The sequence below is a fragment of the Notechis scutatus genome, chromosome 2 (genome assembly GCF_049901735.1).
Source record: "Notechis scutatus isolate UNSWTSFEM ecotype Mainland chromosome 2, rNotScu1.2, whole genome shotgun sequence".
Taxonomy (NCBI): domain Eukaryota; kingdom Metazoa; phylum Chordata; class Lepidosauria; order Squamata; family Elapidae; genus Notechis; species Notechis scutatus.
This window is the reverse complement of record NC_142010.1, coordinates 209712835-209726985: the sequence shown is the minus strand read 5'-3', so window position 1 is coordinate 209726985 and position 14151 is coordinate 209712835. Positions and strand designations below refer to the sequence as shown.

The 14151-nt window shown below is 39.5% G+C and overlaps 1 long non-coding RNA gene across 7 annotated transcripts in view; it reads right to left on the bottom strand.

Moving 5' to 3' along the window:
* The window catches only part of LOC113416288 (uncharacterized), a 73165-nt gene that overhangs the window by 18068 nt on the left and 40946 nt on the right, over window positions 1–14151 (bottom strand). For all 7 annotated transcript variants that reach the window (XR_015748091.1, XR_015748092.1, XR_015748093.1 and 4 more), the window contains one exon: window positions 10475–10531. This is a non-coding gene — a long non-coding RNA (uncharacterized LOC113416288). The remainder of the gene's footprint in view (window positions 1–10474; window positions 10532–14151) is intronic.

Genomic DNA, 14151 nt, shown 5'->3' with positions numbered 1-14151 from the left:
GCAAATGCCACCTCTGGTGGCCCCGCCCCCATCTATTCTCTGCCTCCTGAGTCCCAGCTGATCAGCTGGGTCTTATTTTGTTGTCCTGCACAGTAGAATGGACTGGAAAAGCAGGCTAGTAGGCTGGAGAGGGAATGGGATTTTGCAGTAACCTTCCCCCAGGAATGGGGAGGGAATGGAGATTTTACAGTATCCTTCCTCTGCCGCACCCAATAAGCCACACCTGCCAAGCCAAGCCACACCCACTAAGCCACGCCCACAGAACTGGTAGTAAAAATTTTGGAATCCCACCACTGGTCAGCATATTGCCCCAAACAATTTTGGTCCTCATTTTACCCACCTTGGAAGGATGGAAGGCTGAGTCGACCATGAGCTTGGTGAGATTTGATGGAGAAAGAAATTTTGGACTTAACTGATTATAATCTGAATAAGAATCAGCATGGTAACATGGCCATTAAAAAGGCAAATACAGTTTTATGCTGCATCAGTTATAGTAAGCTGCTTATCTCCCAGGCTGTTCATGCTGTTTCTTAAACCTATTTCAGAAATTCTACTCTGGATTGCAGTGGGTTGCAAATAGACCTGGACTGATGTATAATCTCAACCATGCCCACTGCAAGATCTGACTCACGTCCCTCCTATTGCTAGGGATCCCATCAGGGGTGGGATCCGACAGGGTTAACTCCCAGTTCGGTGATTTACGACAGGGGTCGCCAACCTTTTGGATCTCAGGGACCACCAAACTCATAATTTTAGATCCCAGGGACCGCTAACCAGTTCTGTGGGCATGGCCAAATTTGTGGGTGTGGCTTGGTCATGTGACTGGGTGGGCATGGCTTGTATGTAAATATTATAAATATTTATATAAATATTGAATTTTTTATTAAAAAAGAGCAACTTTTACCCAAAATCAGGCAAAGCAGGCAGGCAGATTGAGTTGCTCACAGAATCACATATTCATTCAGAGATCTATCTATCTGCCATTGGCTAGCTCAGTTTGTCACATAAAATTTGCTTGCAAGCAAACTCATAAAATTAACTCACAAAACACCATGCATGTAAATATTGAATAGCTCAGTTTGTCACATAAAATTTGCTTGCAAGCAAACTCATAAAATTAACTCACAACACACCATGCATGTAAATATTGAATTTTTTATAAAAAAGAGCAACTTTTACCCAAAATCAAGCAAAGTAGGCAGATTGAGTTGCTCACAGAATCATTCAGTGATCTATCTATCTGCCATCAGCTAGCTCAGTCTCTGAAATTTGCTTGCCATGAGTCTGCACTGAATTTGCTTGCAAGCAAAACTTCAGTCCTAAGGGAGGTTCGGCTGTGCTGAGCCGAAGATCTAAAGACTAGCTAGAAAGCAAGAAATCCAACCATTTCCTGCTTCCTAGCTAATCTAAATCTCCCGGCACAGCAGAACAGATGATGGTCGGAAAAAGGAAAAATAGCAATTTAGCAGGCAAGTTTACCAGGTAAGGAGTGAGTGGGCGGGGAGGGTTCCCACGGGCCATGTAGGCGGCGCAGCCTTGTGTTTCTGCACAGCCTGGATTAATTGCTTTGTGGGGGTGCCCTGAGGGTGAGATTTCTCTGCGGCCCACCAAAATTTTCTCACGGCCCACCAGTTGGCGACCGCTGGTCTACACCAGTGATGGCAATCCTTTTTGTTGTGATGTGCTGAAAATGCGCATGCGTGCAATAGTGCATGCACATGCTTGCCGGCACCCACAATGCAATGTGCCCCACCCCCCTACGCATGCATGTGCAACCCCCCGCGCCCTTACCTGCACTGCGCATGCTCATGCCTGCCAGCTGATTTTGGCCCATTTGAGGCCTTTTTCGCCCTCCCGGAGTCTCGAGGGAAGCCTCTGCAGCCTCGGGAGACCAAAAAATGGGCTTTCCGGAAATACTGGAAGTGCCCATTTTCAGCCTCCGGAGGGCCTCTGGAGCCCAGAGGAGGCCGTTTTCGCCCTTCCAGGAGCTCGAGGGAAGCCTCTTCAGCCTTTGGAGGCTGAAAAACCCATTTTTCAGCCTCCAAAAGCTGCAGAGGCTTGCCTCAAGCCTCCAGGAGGGCAAAAAAGGCCTCAAACAGGCCGCAAATCAGCTGGGAGGTGCGCGCATGTGCAATGCAGGTAAGTTTGTCTGGGACTCACGTGCCTGCACAAATGGCTCTGCGTGCCACCTGTGGCACCTGTGCCATAGGTTCGCCTTCACGGGTCTAGACCATACTTAATTAACTTGCTAATCAGAATGTCATGGGATATTTTGTCAAATGGGAAAGTTATTTAATATCCAAAGCCTTCCTCCAATTACCAAGGAAGTTCTCAATCAAAAATGAAAATAACTTTTGTTAACAAATCCATTCTAATGACTATATCATCTGCTCTAGAATGGCCTTGGTATTCTGAAATGGTTAGTTTCTGAAAAGCTGTATCCTCAGATGTAAAGCATTCTCAATAGAATGAAATCAAAGCTGCTTTTTAATTTGTTCATTTTTCTCTCTCTTGTAATCTGAGAGAGCTTTTGGAAATGTTTATGTTTCTTAGCAAGCTGTTGAGGCATTGACTTTAATAAGCAACCTGAATTTCTTTTAAAAAAAAAAGACACTGCTAAGATATGTCAAGAGTAGTTTTAATATTGTGCATACAGTAGAATTTTCATCAAGTCTGATTTTTAATAAGACAATGTAATATTAAGAGGCCATGACAGAGTCTATTGTCAGACCAATGGTATTATTGCATGACGTGTCTCCTGACTGTTGAATAAATGAAGGCATTTTTCTGCTGTATTCTTTCAACCAGTAATTTTTCACCAGCACTGAGTTTAGATCTTTTCAGAGCCAGCTATCTCTCTGAATGTCTGCTCTTCAGAGAGCTGATGATATAGGTCCAAGAACTAAAACAGATTTTCTATACATTTTTACATTCTTTCTTTGGTGTTTTGGATATCAGCAGATTGATTAAAATTTATAATCAGTGTTCAGCGTCCATGGACATCTGCTATTTCTAATACATCACATTTTTAATAATATTTATACGGCATATGACTAAATTTTATAATAATAAATGCCTTGCAATATTACAAAGTAATATATTACAAAGTACTTATTAAAATATTACAAAGTACTTCTGTTTCAGTGTTCTAGCCACTATGCTTTTCCTCAGAAACATTACAGATAATGTGATGGCGCAGTGGTGAAATGCAGTATTGCAGGCAAATTCCACAGCATGGAATTCAATCCTGATGGGGCTCAAGGTTGCTCAGCCATCCATCCTTCTGAGGTTGATAAAACGAGGATCCAGATTTTGGGGGGCAATATGCAAATAATGCTGACATTGTAAAACTGCCCAGAGAATGCTATAAAGCACTATGGGTAGTATATAAATAGTATATAGTAAATAGCCTACATGGTATTGTTATTGCTATTGTTAATCCTTGACGTACGACTGGTCATTTAGTGTCTGTTTGAAGTTATGGTGGATCTCCCTGGTATACTTACAGCCTGGTTCTCAAGTTCCAATATCCACCTCCCCATTTCTCAGCAGCCTACCTGCATTTACAGTTGTTTGCAGTATCCCACAGTAAGTAAGTGGCTGGGTTTTATTACATTTTTTTGCCAAAAACCAGCAGTTGCTTTGGTTTTTGGCAAAACCAGCCCATAGTGAATCACTGGTTCACTTAATGACTATACTGTTTGTTTAATGACCGCTGCAAAAAAAAGATCATAAAATCAGGTCAACCGCATGGATGATCCAATTTTCACAACTTACAACAATGATTATAATCATAAATCAAGGACCACCTCTTCTTTGTATTTCCAAGTCCTTCTTCTCCAAGACCTTCAGATTTCCATTTCTGCTTGTTGACCATTGCTTGATTATTATTATACTGCTTTAGGAGAGAAAATTGTTACCAAATGCACAGGTATAGAATAGGTGACACAGCAGTAACTGTGGGAGGGATCCAGGAGTCCTAGTGAACAACCACTTAAGTATGAGCCAGCTGGGTGCTGCAGCTGTCCCCTCCACCCGCCAAAAAAAAAACACCCAATACACTCCTAGGCTGCATTAAAAAAGGCATATTATCAAGATCACAGGAAGTATTAGCTTTGGTATGAGCACATTTTGGAATACTGTGTCCAGGGTTTGTCACCATGATACAAAAAAGATGTTGTAACTCTAGAAAGAATGCAGAGAACAGCAACGAAAATGATTAGAGGGCTAGAGGCTAAAATATATGATGAACAGTTGCAGGAACTAAATATGTTTAATGATGTAATGAAAAGTGACATGACAGTGACATGACAGTGGTGACATGACAGTGGTCTTCCAGAGCTGTCACAGAGAAAAGGGGGTCAACCTCTTCTCCAAAGCAACTAAGAACAGGACAAGAAGTAATGGATAGAAACTTATCAATAAGAGTGTCTATGGAGATTTATTTATTTCTTTATTTATTTGATTTGATTTGCCAATTGTTTACAAGATAGTAAGTATAAGTGTATACATAGTTGTGAATACATGAAATGGGTACATATAAGAAAAATAAAAGAAGAATAAGAGAAACAAAAGGACAGGGATGGTAGGCACGTTGGTGCGCTTATGCACGCCCCCTACAGACCTCTTAGAAAAGTCAATAGTAGACAGTCTAAGGTTAAAGTTTTTGGGGTTTGGGGAAGAAACTACAGAGTCGGGTAGAGTATTCCAGACATTGACCACTCTATTGCTGAAGTCGTATTTCCTGCAATCAAGTTTGGTGCGGTTAACTTTGAGTTTGTATCTATTGTGTGCTCTTGTGTTGTTATGGTTGAAGCTGAAGTATTCATTGACAGGTAGGACATTGCAATGTATGATTTTATATACCATGTTTAAATCAGACCGAAGGCAGGCGTAATTCAAGGTTTTCTAGTTCTAGAATTTCAAGTCTGGTGGCATAAGGTATTCTACAACGAGTGGAGGAGTGGAGAACTCTTCTTGTGAAATATTTCTGGACTTTCTCAATTGTGCTAATATCAGATACGTAATGTGGGTTCCAGACTGATGAGCTGTATTCGAGTATTGGTCTAGCAAATGTTTTGTATGCTCTAGTTAGTAGTGTGATATTACCAGAGAAAAAGCTACGTAGGATTAGGTTAACAACTCTTAATGCCTTTTTGGCTATGTAGTTGCAGTGGGCTTTAGCACTTAGATCATTAGAGGTGAGTATTCCAAGGTCCTTTACAGAGCTTGGGTCATCAACAAGATCTTGACTATTCAGCTTGTATTTTATTTTCTGATTTTTTGCCAATATGTAAGACAGAGCATTTATTTGTTGAGATTTGAAGTTGCCATTTGTTTGACCATTCTGATACATAGTCAAGATCTTTTTGTAGGGTAGCAGTATTGTCTGTGGTATTGAACAGCTTTACATCATCAGCGAAAAGAACACAGTTACTCTTAATATGATCACAGAGGTCATTTATGTAGAGTATGAAGAGAGTTGGTCCTAGAACACTGCCTTGGGGGACACCACTATTGACAGGTACAGAATTTGATAGGATGCTCCCAATTTTGACCATTTGTTGTCTGTTTGCCAGGAATGCTTCTATCCAGTTATGCAGTTGTCCAGAGATACCATAGGATTTTATTTTTAGGAGTAGTTTGTCGTGTACCACTGAATCAAAGGCTTTACAGAAGTCTATGTAGATTGCGTCTATTGCTTTGCCCTGATCGACTTGTGTCCATATGTTTTAGCAGTGTAAGAGTTGCAGATTACAGGATAGTTTTTTTCTGAAACCAAATTGTTTATTGGAGAGTAGGTTGTTTGTCTCTAAGTGGAGGATGATGGATTGGTTAATAATTGATTCCATGACTTTACAGGTGACGCAGCATAAGGAGATTGGTCTGTAATTTTCAACTAGGCTGGGGTCTCCCTTTTTGAAAATGGGGATGACTGTGGCTTGTGACCATAGGTTAGGCAAGGAGCTGGTCCTGAAAGATTTTTTCAAAGATTATGCTTAGAGGTTTGGCTATGGCAGTGGATAGCTTTTTTAAGAAGTAGGCACATATTCCATCCGGTCTAATAGATAGAGATGGTTTTAGATTGTGTAGTGCTTTTTCAACATTGTCTTCTGTAAAGATTCTCGGACAGAGAGCTGAAGAAGCTTCTTGGATGAGAAACAAAACATCTTCAAAGAACCAGAAAATCCGGTTGCCTCTTGAAAAAGCACCTTTGTGACAATTATCAATGAGAGATCCAACCTAGAAGTAAAGTGACATTTCCTGACAGTGAAAACAATTAATCAGGGAGCAGCTTTCCTCCAACAGTTGTAAGGACACCATCACTAGAAGTTTTTAAGAACAGCCATTTGTCCAGGATGGCATAGGGTCTCCTATTTGGGCAGGGGATTGGACAAGAAGACCCCCGAGATTCCTTCCAATTCTATTATTCTGTAAGATGTCCTCTTCTGCATCAGTTGTCACATTTTGAGTCCATGTGGATTTTATAATTTCAAATAAGAACTGTTAAACTGGAGCAGCATCTTATCTAGTCCAGGATTCTGTGGCACATGACAGTGGTGACATGACAGTGGTCTTCCAGAGCTCTTTTTGCTTTTCTATAATCAAAGGGGGCTGCATTTTTTTAATTATACGCAGTTTATCAAACCTCTTCTCCAAAGCAACTAAGACCAGGACAAGAAGTAATGGATAGAAACTTATCAATAAGAGTGTCTATGGAGATTTATTTATTTATTTATTTGATTTGATTTGATTTGCCAATTGTTTACAAGATAGTAAGTATAAGTGTATACATAGTTGTGAATACATGAAATGGGTACATATAAGAAAAATAAAAGAAGAATAAGAGAAACAAAAGGACAGGGATGGTAGGCACGTTGGTGCGCTTATGCACGCCCCCTACAGACCTCTTAGAAAAGTCAATAGTAGACAGTCTAAGGTTAAAGTTTTTGGGGTTTGGGGAAGAAACTACAGAGTCGGGTAGAGTATTCCAGACATTGACCACTCTATTGCTGAAGTCGTATTTCCTGCAATCAAGTTTGGTGCGGTTAACTTTGAGTTTGTATCTATTGTGTGCTCTTGTGTTGTTATGGTTGAAGCTGAAGTATTCATTGACAGGTAGGACATTGCAATGTATGATTTTATATACCATGTTTAAATCAGACCGAAGACGGCGTAATTCAAGGTTTTCTAGTTCTAGAATTTCAAGTCTGGTGGCATAAGGTATTCTACAACGAGTGGAGGAGTGGAGAACTCTTCTTGTGAAATATTTCTGGACTTTCTCAATTGTGCTAATATCAGATACGTAATGTGGGTTCCAGACTGATGAGCTGTATTCGAGTATTGGTCTAGCAAATGTTTTGTATGCTCTAGTTAGTAGTGTGATATTACCAGAGAAAAAGCTACGTGAGGATTAGGTTAACAACTCTTAATGCCTTTTTGGCTATGTAGTTGCAGTGGGCTTTAGCACTTAGATCATTAGAGGTGAGTATTCCAAGGTCCTTTACAGAGCTTGGGTCATCAACAAGATCTTGACTATTCAGCTTGTATTTTATTTTCTGATTTTTTTTGCCAATATGTAAGACAGAGCATTTATTTGTTGAGATTTGAAGTTGCCATTTGTTTGACCATTCTGATACATAGTCAAGATCTTTTTGTAGGGTAGCAGTATTGTCTGTGGTATTGAACAGCTTTACATCATCAGCGAAAAGAACACAGTTACTCTTAATATGATCACAGAGGTCATTTATGTAGAGTATGAAGAGAGTTGGTCCTAGAACACTGCCTTGGGGGACACCACTATTGACAGGTACAGAATTTGATAGGATGCTCCCAATTTTGACCATTTGTTGTCTGTTTGCCAGGAATGCTTCTATCCAGTTATGCAATTGTCCAGAGATACCATAGGATTTTATTTTTAGGAGTAGTTTGTCGTGTACCACTGAATCAAAGGCTTTACAGAAGTCTATGTAGATTGCGTCTATTGCTTTGCCCTGATCGACTTGTGTCCATATGTTTTTGCAGTGTAAGAGTTGCAGATTACAGGATAGTTTTTTTCTGAAACCAAATTGTTTATTGGAGAGTAGGTTGTTTGTCTCTAAGTGGAGGATGATGGATTGGTTAATAATTGATTCCATGACTTTACAGGTGACGCAGCATAAGGAGATTGGTCTGTAATTTTCAACTAGGCTGGGGTCTCCCTTTTTGAAGATGGGGATGACTGTGGCTTGTGACCATAGGTTAGGCAAGGAGCTGGTCCTGAAAGATTTTTCAAAGATTATGCTTAGAGGTTTGGCTATGGCAGTGGATAGCTTTTTTAAGAAGTAGGCACATATTCCATCCGGTCCAATAGATAGAGATGGTTTTAGATTGTGTAGTGCTTTTTCAACATTGTCTTCTGTAAAGATTCTCGGACAGAGAGCTGAAGAAGCTTCTTGGATGAGAAACAAAACATCTTCAAAGAACCAGAAAGTCCGGTTGCCTCTTGAAAAAGCACCTTTGTGACAATTATCAATGAGAGATCCAACCTAGAAGTAAAGTGACATTTCCTGACAGTGAAAACAATTAATCAGGGAGCAGCTTTCCTCCAACAGTTGTAAGGACACCATCACTAGAAGTTTTTAAGAACAGCCATTTGTCCAGGATGGCATAGGGTCTCGAGATTCCTTCCAATTCTATTATTCTGTAAGATGTCCTCTTCTGCATCAGTTGTCACATTTTGAGTCCATGTGGATTTTATAATTTCAAATAAGAACTGTTAAACTGGAGCAGCATCTTATCTAGTCCAGGATTCTGTGGCACATATTGGCAAACCAGTTGCTTCCAATAAGATCATATTATCCAAAGCTGGTAAATTCAGAGTTAGGCACTTACTCAAAAGGGAGGAGGGAAGATATCTCTATCTTTTTTGCTTTTCTATAATCATTTCTTTGATTCAGCATTTCAAGAAGGGCTGCATTTTTTAATTATACGCAGTTTATTGATATAGTTATATAATAGAGCTATTTAATGTTGTAGTTTTTCACTGCAGCTTAGTATATTATTTTTTAAGTATTTGTGATTACAATTTATAGGTAACCGCAATTTAGGCTCAAACTCTGCAATTATTACTTGCAAGCTGCAGGAGAAGGCTTCTATTAAAATTTCTATTAAAATGTAATTGAAATTTGGCAAAATGATTATGGAATAAGACAACTTGCTATGGCCAACTTGCTGCAACCAGCTTACCCCTGCCAATTCACCATGGCCAGCTTGCCACGACCAACTCGCCACAGGACAATTCACAGTGGCCAATTCACAGTGGGAAAACTCGCTGCAGAACAATTCAACATTTTTATTTAATTATTTAAAAAGTATTTTCATTTTTGTCATTCACATTTCATTTTGTCCCTCCTTTTGCACCCTATCTTTAATTATTCTATTTCACAATTTCTTCGATATTATGTAATTTTTGTCCTGTGGCAAGTTGTCCCACAGCGAGTTGGCCATGGTGAATTGTCCCATGGCAAATTGGCTGTGGTGAGTTAGCTGTGGTGAGTTGTCCTAGACCAGGGGTGTCAAATTCAATGCCCGCGGGGTGGTTCCGGCCTGCGGGATGCTTAGATCTGGCCCACGGAGCTGCCCAGGAAATAGTGAAGGACCAGCCTGCAGTGCCTCTTCCAGCGAAAATGGACCTTCTGTTTTCCCTGGCAGAGGGTTGCAGGAAGCTGTCCCAGCCAAAAACGGAGCTTGGGAGTCTATTTTTGCTGGCAGAGCACTCAGGACACCACATGCGCCCCCTGATACAAGAGATGTCAAGCTGGCCACATCCAGTGTGGCTACGCCCACCCCAGATCAAACAACCCTGATGCACCCCTCAATGAAATAAAGTTTGACACTCCTGTCTTGACCCTTAAGGTGCCAGACCAGAAACTACAAGACTGTGCATTCTACTCTCACCTTAGGCACAAAGCCAGGTAAGAGACCTTGGGCCAGTCACTCTCCCTTACCTCTAAGAAACAGGCAAGAGCAAACCATTTCTGAAATGTTACAAAAAAAAAACTGCCAGGACTAGTCCAACCTGATTCAAAGGCATGCATAATTGAAATTCTTAGCTGGGAAATGTAATCTTTACTTGTCATTATGGGTTCTGTAATTCTTGGAGGCAGTTCTTGAGGTTCCTTTCTGCAAATCAATTACATTTCCCTAATCATTACAAATGTCACCAAGGATATGGTGTTCATCATTAAAAAAAATTCAAGGAAAGATAGAAGTTCATCTGCTTTACCACTGCGTACTAGCAAACCCATATATCAGTCAGCTGTCTTCTCAACCTGTTCTTATTTCAAGCTTTTTTCCCCTCAAGTGCAGAGCCAACAAGAAAAAAAAATTAGTATTATGCAGAAGGTTCAAGTGACAGTTAAATTTATAACAGACTCTTGGCAATATCCTTGTTTTTGTATATCCAGTTAGGCAGCAATGCCAGGACACTCACCAAATATCTATGCTCCCAGCCTTGCCCATCACTGTTCTCTTTAAGAGTCATCTCCTCCTAAAGTAGAGGGAGGGAAGAAAGAAAAGCAACTCACCTTGATGGTTTCAGCTAATAGATCCAACAGAGATATCTCCACCCTTCTCCTGTCACTACCAAGCTACTTAAGAACAACATTACCCTGAGGACACTTGTTAACCAGACTGAACAAAGTGGTGTAAAATAATGAGATCACAGCAGAAACAGAAATGTCCCTGGTCTTAGTAGAAACTCTGATAAATAGCCCAGAAAATGATCTTGCTATTCAAGGTTCTCTAGTTTAAGTTTCAGTTTATGCAAGTCCAATGTGTTTCCCTGTTTGCCTAAATTTCACTGAAAGTAAAAAAAAAAAAATGACTTCACCAGACCAACCAGTGCATGCCACATACTGAGTACATCCAAATGTTAAATAGCACTATAATTTCAATGACAGCTGAAATTTTATATTTTATATTTAGACTGTGTATCTTGGATTTCTGAAAGTTAGATGAGATAAAATATCTTGGATGCAAGGTGTTTTATTATTTATTTTGCGATGTTTCAAATTGGGCTAGAAATATTGAAGGAAGAGTAACACTTCATAGTAAAATACAGCTTCCAGTTTTTTTCATTTTCTTTTATTGTTTATGCATTATAATCTACTAGAAAGATTATAATCTGTATCAAATCACCGGTTTCAGCATCATAATACCATCTAGAATGCAGCAGAGAAGGCACAAACTCAGAAAATGTTTGCATACAAAGACATACTTGAAATTGCAAACCCCATTATGTACATTGATAAACTGTAGAGTCAATCAGGTGTTTTAGAGTTTGTACATCTGAAATAATTCCATTGGGTGTACATGGTAGTATTTATACCAATTACTCCTGATACATTATGTCAGCCAATAGCACTGGTGGCAACTCTGAAAGATTAAAAAAATATTATTATGGTGTCGATGAGGATATTGGGGTAGGCTGATGAAACGGTTGATATAAAAACCCCTTTCTGAACTTCATCTGTCTAGTTCTATGCAGAATTAGCCAATTAGTCTATTGCATGGGACTTGACTTGTATCTTTAATTTCCTCTTCCTAAACTGAATAGAGCTGTGACAAGGCAAGTATTCTCATAAGTGCATGTCTGTCTGTCTGTCTGTCTGTCTGTCTGTTTGTCTATCATCTACTTAGCTAGCTATAATCCCACTATCATTATTTTTTATAACTAAATAGTGAATACTTAATACTCCTTCCTCTTTCTATAAACACAACAACAATCCTGTGAAGTGGTGGGATTCAAAAAATTTTACTACCAGTTCTGTGGATGTGGCTTGGTGGGCATGGCATGGCTTGGTGAGCGTGGCTTGGTGGGCATGGCAGAGGAAGGATACTGCAAAATCCCCATTCCCTCCCCACTCCACTAACCTGCCTTCCAGCTCCATTCTCCTGTGTAGGGCAACAAAAGAAGACCCAGCTGATCAGCTGGGACTCAGGAGGCAGGGAATAGATGGGGCTGGGGACAGTCAGAGGTGGTATTTCTCGGTTCTCCGAACTACTCAAAATTTCCGCTACTGGTTCTCCAGAACTGGTCAGAACCTGCTGAATACCACCTCTGACCTTCATGCCTAAAGCAGGACTAAAACTCACAGTCTCCTGGTTTCTAGCCTGGGACCTTAAATGAAACACAGCGTAACTCTTGCAATATTTCTTCTAGAACAGAAACTGATATGGAAATCTATCTAATGAGTTGGTGACTGAGGCTAAACTCAGTCAGTATTATATAAGTCTTAAACTCAAGCAGTATTATATAAGTCTTCTTTGAAGCAATCTCGATTCAGTTTATTATTATATCTAGGAATGTAGTAAATTATTACATCCTTAGCTACTTATCTAAGAGAAGATAAGAAGTGGTGGCCTTGATGATGTAAGATCTTGTTCATGTAAGTTCAGGTACACAAATTCTGGAATCTGAAAGACGTGTGTGGTTCCATGACTGCTTATGCTGTATCTTACACAGTTCCTCCAAACATTGCTGATTTTTTAAAAATAATTTTGAATGAAACAGCATGGAAAACACAGATAGACAGATGAGAAGTGATTGCTCTACTATGATTCAATTAAACATGACTAAATTAATCCTGGTTCCTCCTACTGTTTTTATTTGAGAACACAGCCTGCCATTCTACTGTCATGTTTGGCTTTCTGTCTGAAGAGTTGGGATGCCTAAGAAATCACTGTAAAATTGGTTGTTTTTAGCAAAACGAGCAGTCTAGTCAAAGACGGGGCCATGTCATTTATCTGACTCACTGTACACTGAATAGATACCTTCATTCCATCAAATGAAGTAGGAAAAATGCAAGAGTAGATTGTTATCTTCCTCTTTGAGGCTGCAGTTTGGAAGACATTGGCATGTATGGTGTAATGTTGTTGTGTAGCTGTGTTGCCTAAGCTGTGAACTCCCACCTTTTGCAGAGCCGGCCTGCAGACACTTTTACCTCATAATTGTAAGCACTCAGTCTCACAGATGCTCATTTCGATGACTAATGTCACTTACATAGATTAACTGTAACCACCTCCTACATAAGTACTAGTGCTTGGGAAAAGAGATAGTTTTTAATGCAGTTACTTTAGGGACTTGTTCCTGTGCTGTGTGCCCATATTCAGGATGTGCTTTGGATAATATATGTACAGTGAAAAAAGAGTAGTCCAATAGATTTAAGCAATATGAAAGATATGTTTCTGAAGAATCCACTAAAAGTAAGGGTAAGTCAATTTCTTTTTGACTCTTAGTTTACAGAAACATTATGGCATGATAATTTTTAAGCAATACATGAAAGTACCATGGACAAGAAAACAAACTAACGGATCATCAAACCAATCCAGAGTTCTTACTTGAGGGACAAATGACTGGGCTCAAATTATCCTATTTTGGGCACATTGTGCAAAGGCCTAACTCCATAAAGAAGGCTCTAATGCTGGGAAAGAAAAGAAGAGAATGACCTGAAAAATCAGATTAGGGGCAGATAATTATGGAGAAAAGCTATCTATGTGGTCACTAAGAGTTGACAATGATTTGATGACACATGATCAATCTTCAAACTAGAGCTGTGTGGAACCTTCATAACTTGATTTGATTGACTCACCACTTTGAATATTGAAATAAAATCTTAAAATTGGGGCATCAAATTAAATTGAGGTTCTGAATCTAGCCAGATGCCTTAATGCTGATTTGAAAATGAAATGGACTTCTGCATATGCAAAATTGTCTATTTACCAAATTACACCCTGGCATTGATTCAATTTGACAATTTGAACTCAAATTTCTAATCAAACTGACTTGACCTTTTAAATTGAATTCCAAATGTAAATTGAATAACAAATTCAAATCAAATCTTGGCTGTGCTGTCATGCAAACTACATAATTTTGTTTAAGCACAGGAGTTTTCCCTTTTATCCATAGTATACACCATTTCACAAGAGTTGCATTGTGGGATATATATGTTGGAGGGAAAAAACCAAAAACCAGCTTTGTTCCCTGCAATACAGATGGAGACAGTTGCCTTCACCAATGTCAATTTTTTTCACAGCTTAAATTTGGGAGTTTAAAAAAAATAAATATGGAGTAAATAGTCATTATGTGCATTGGATTCTCCTTTAAAT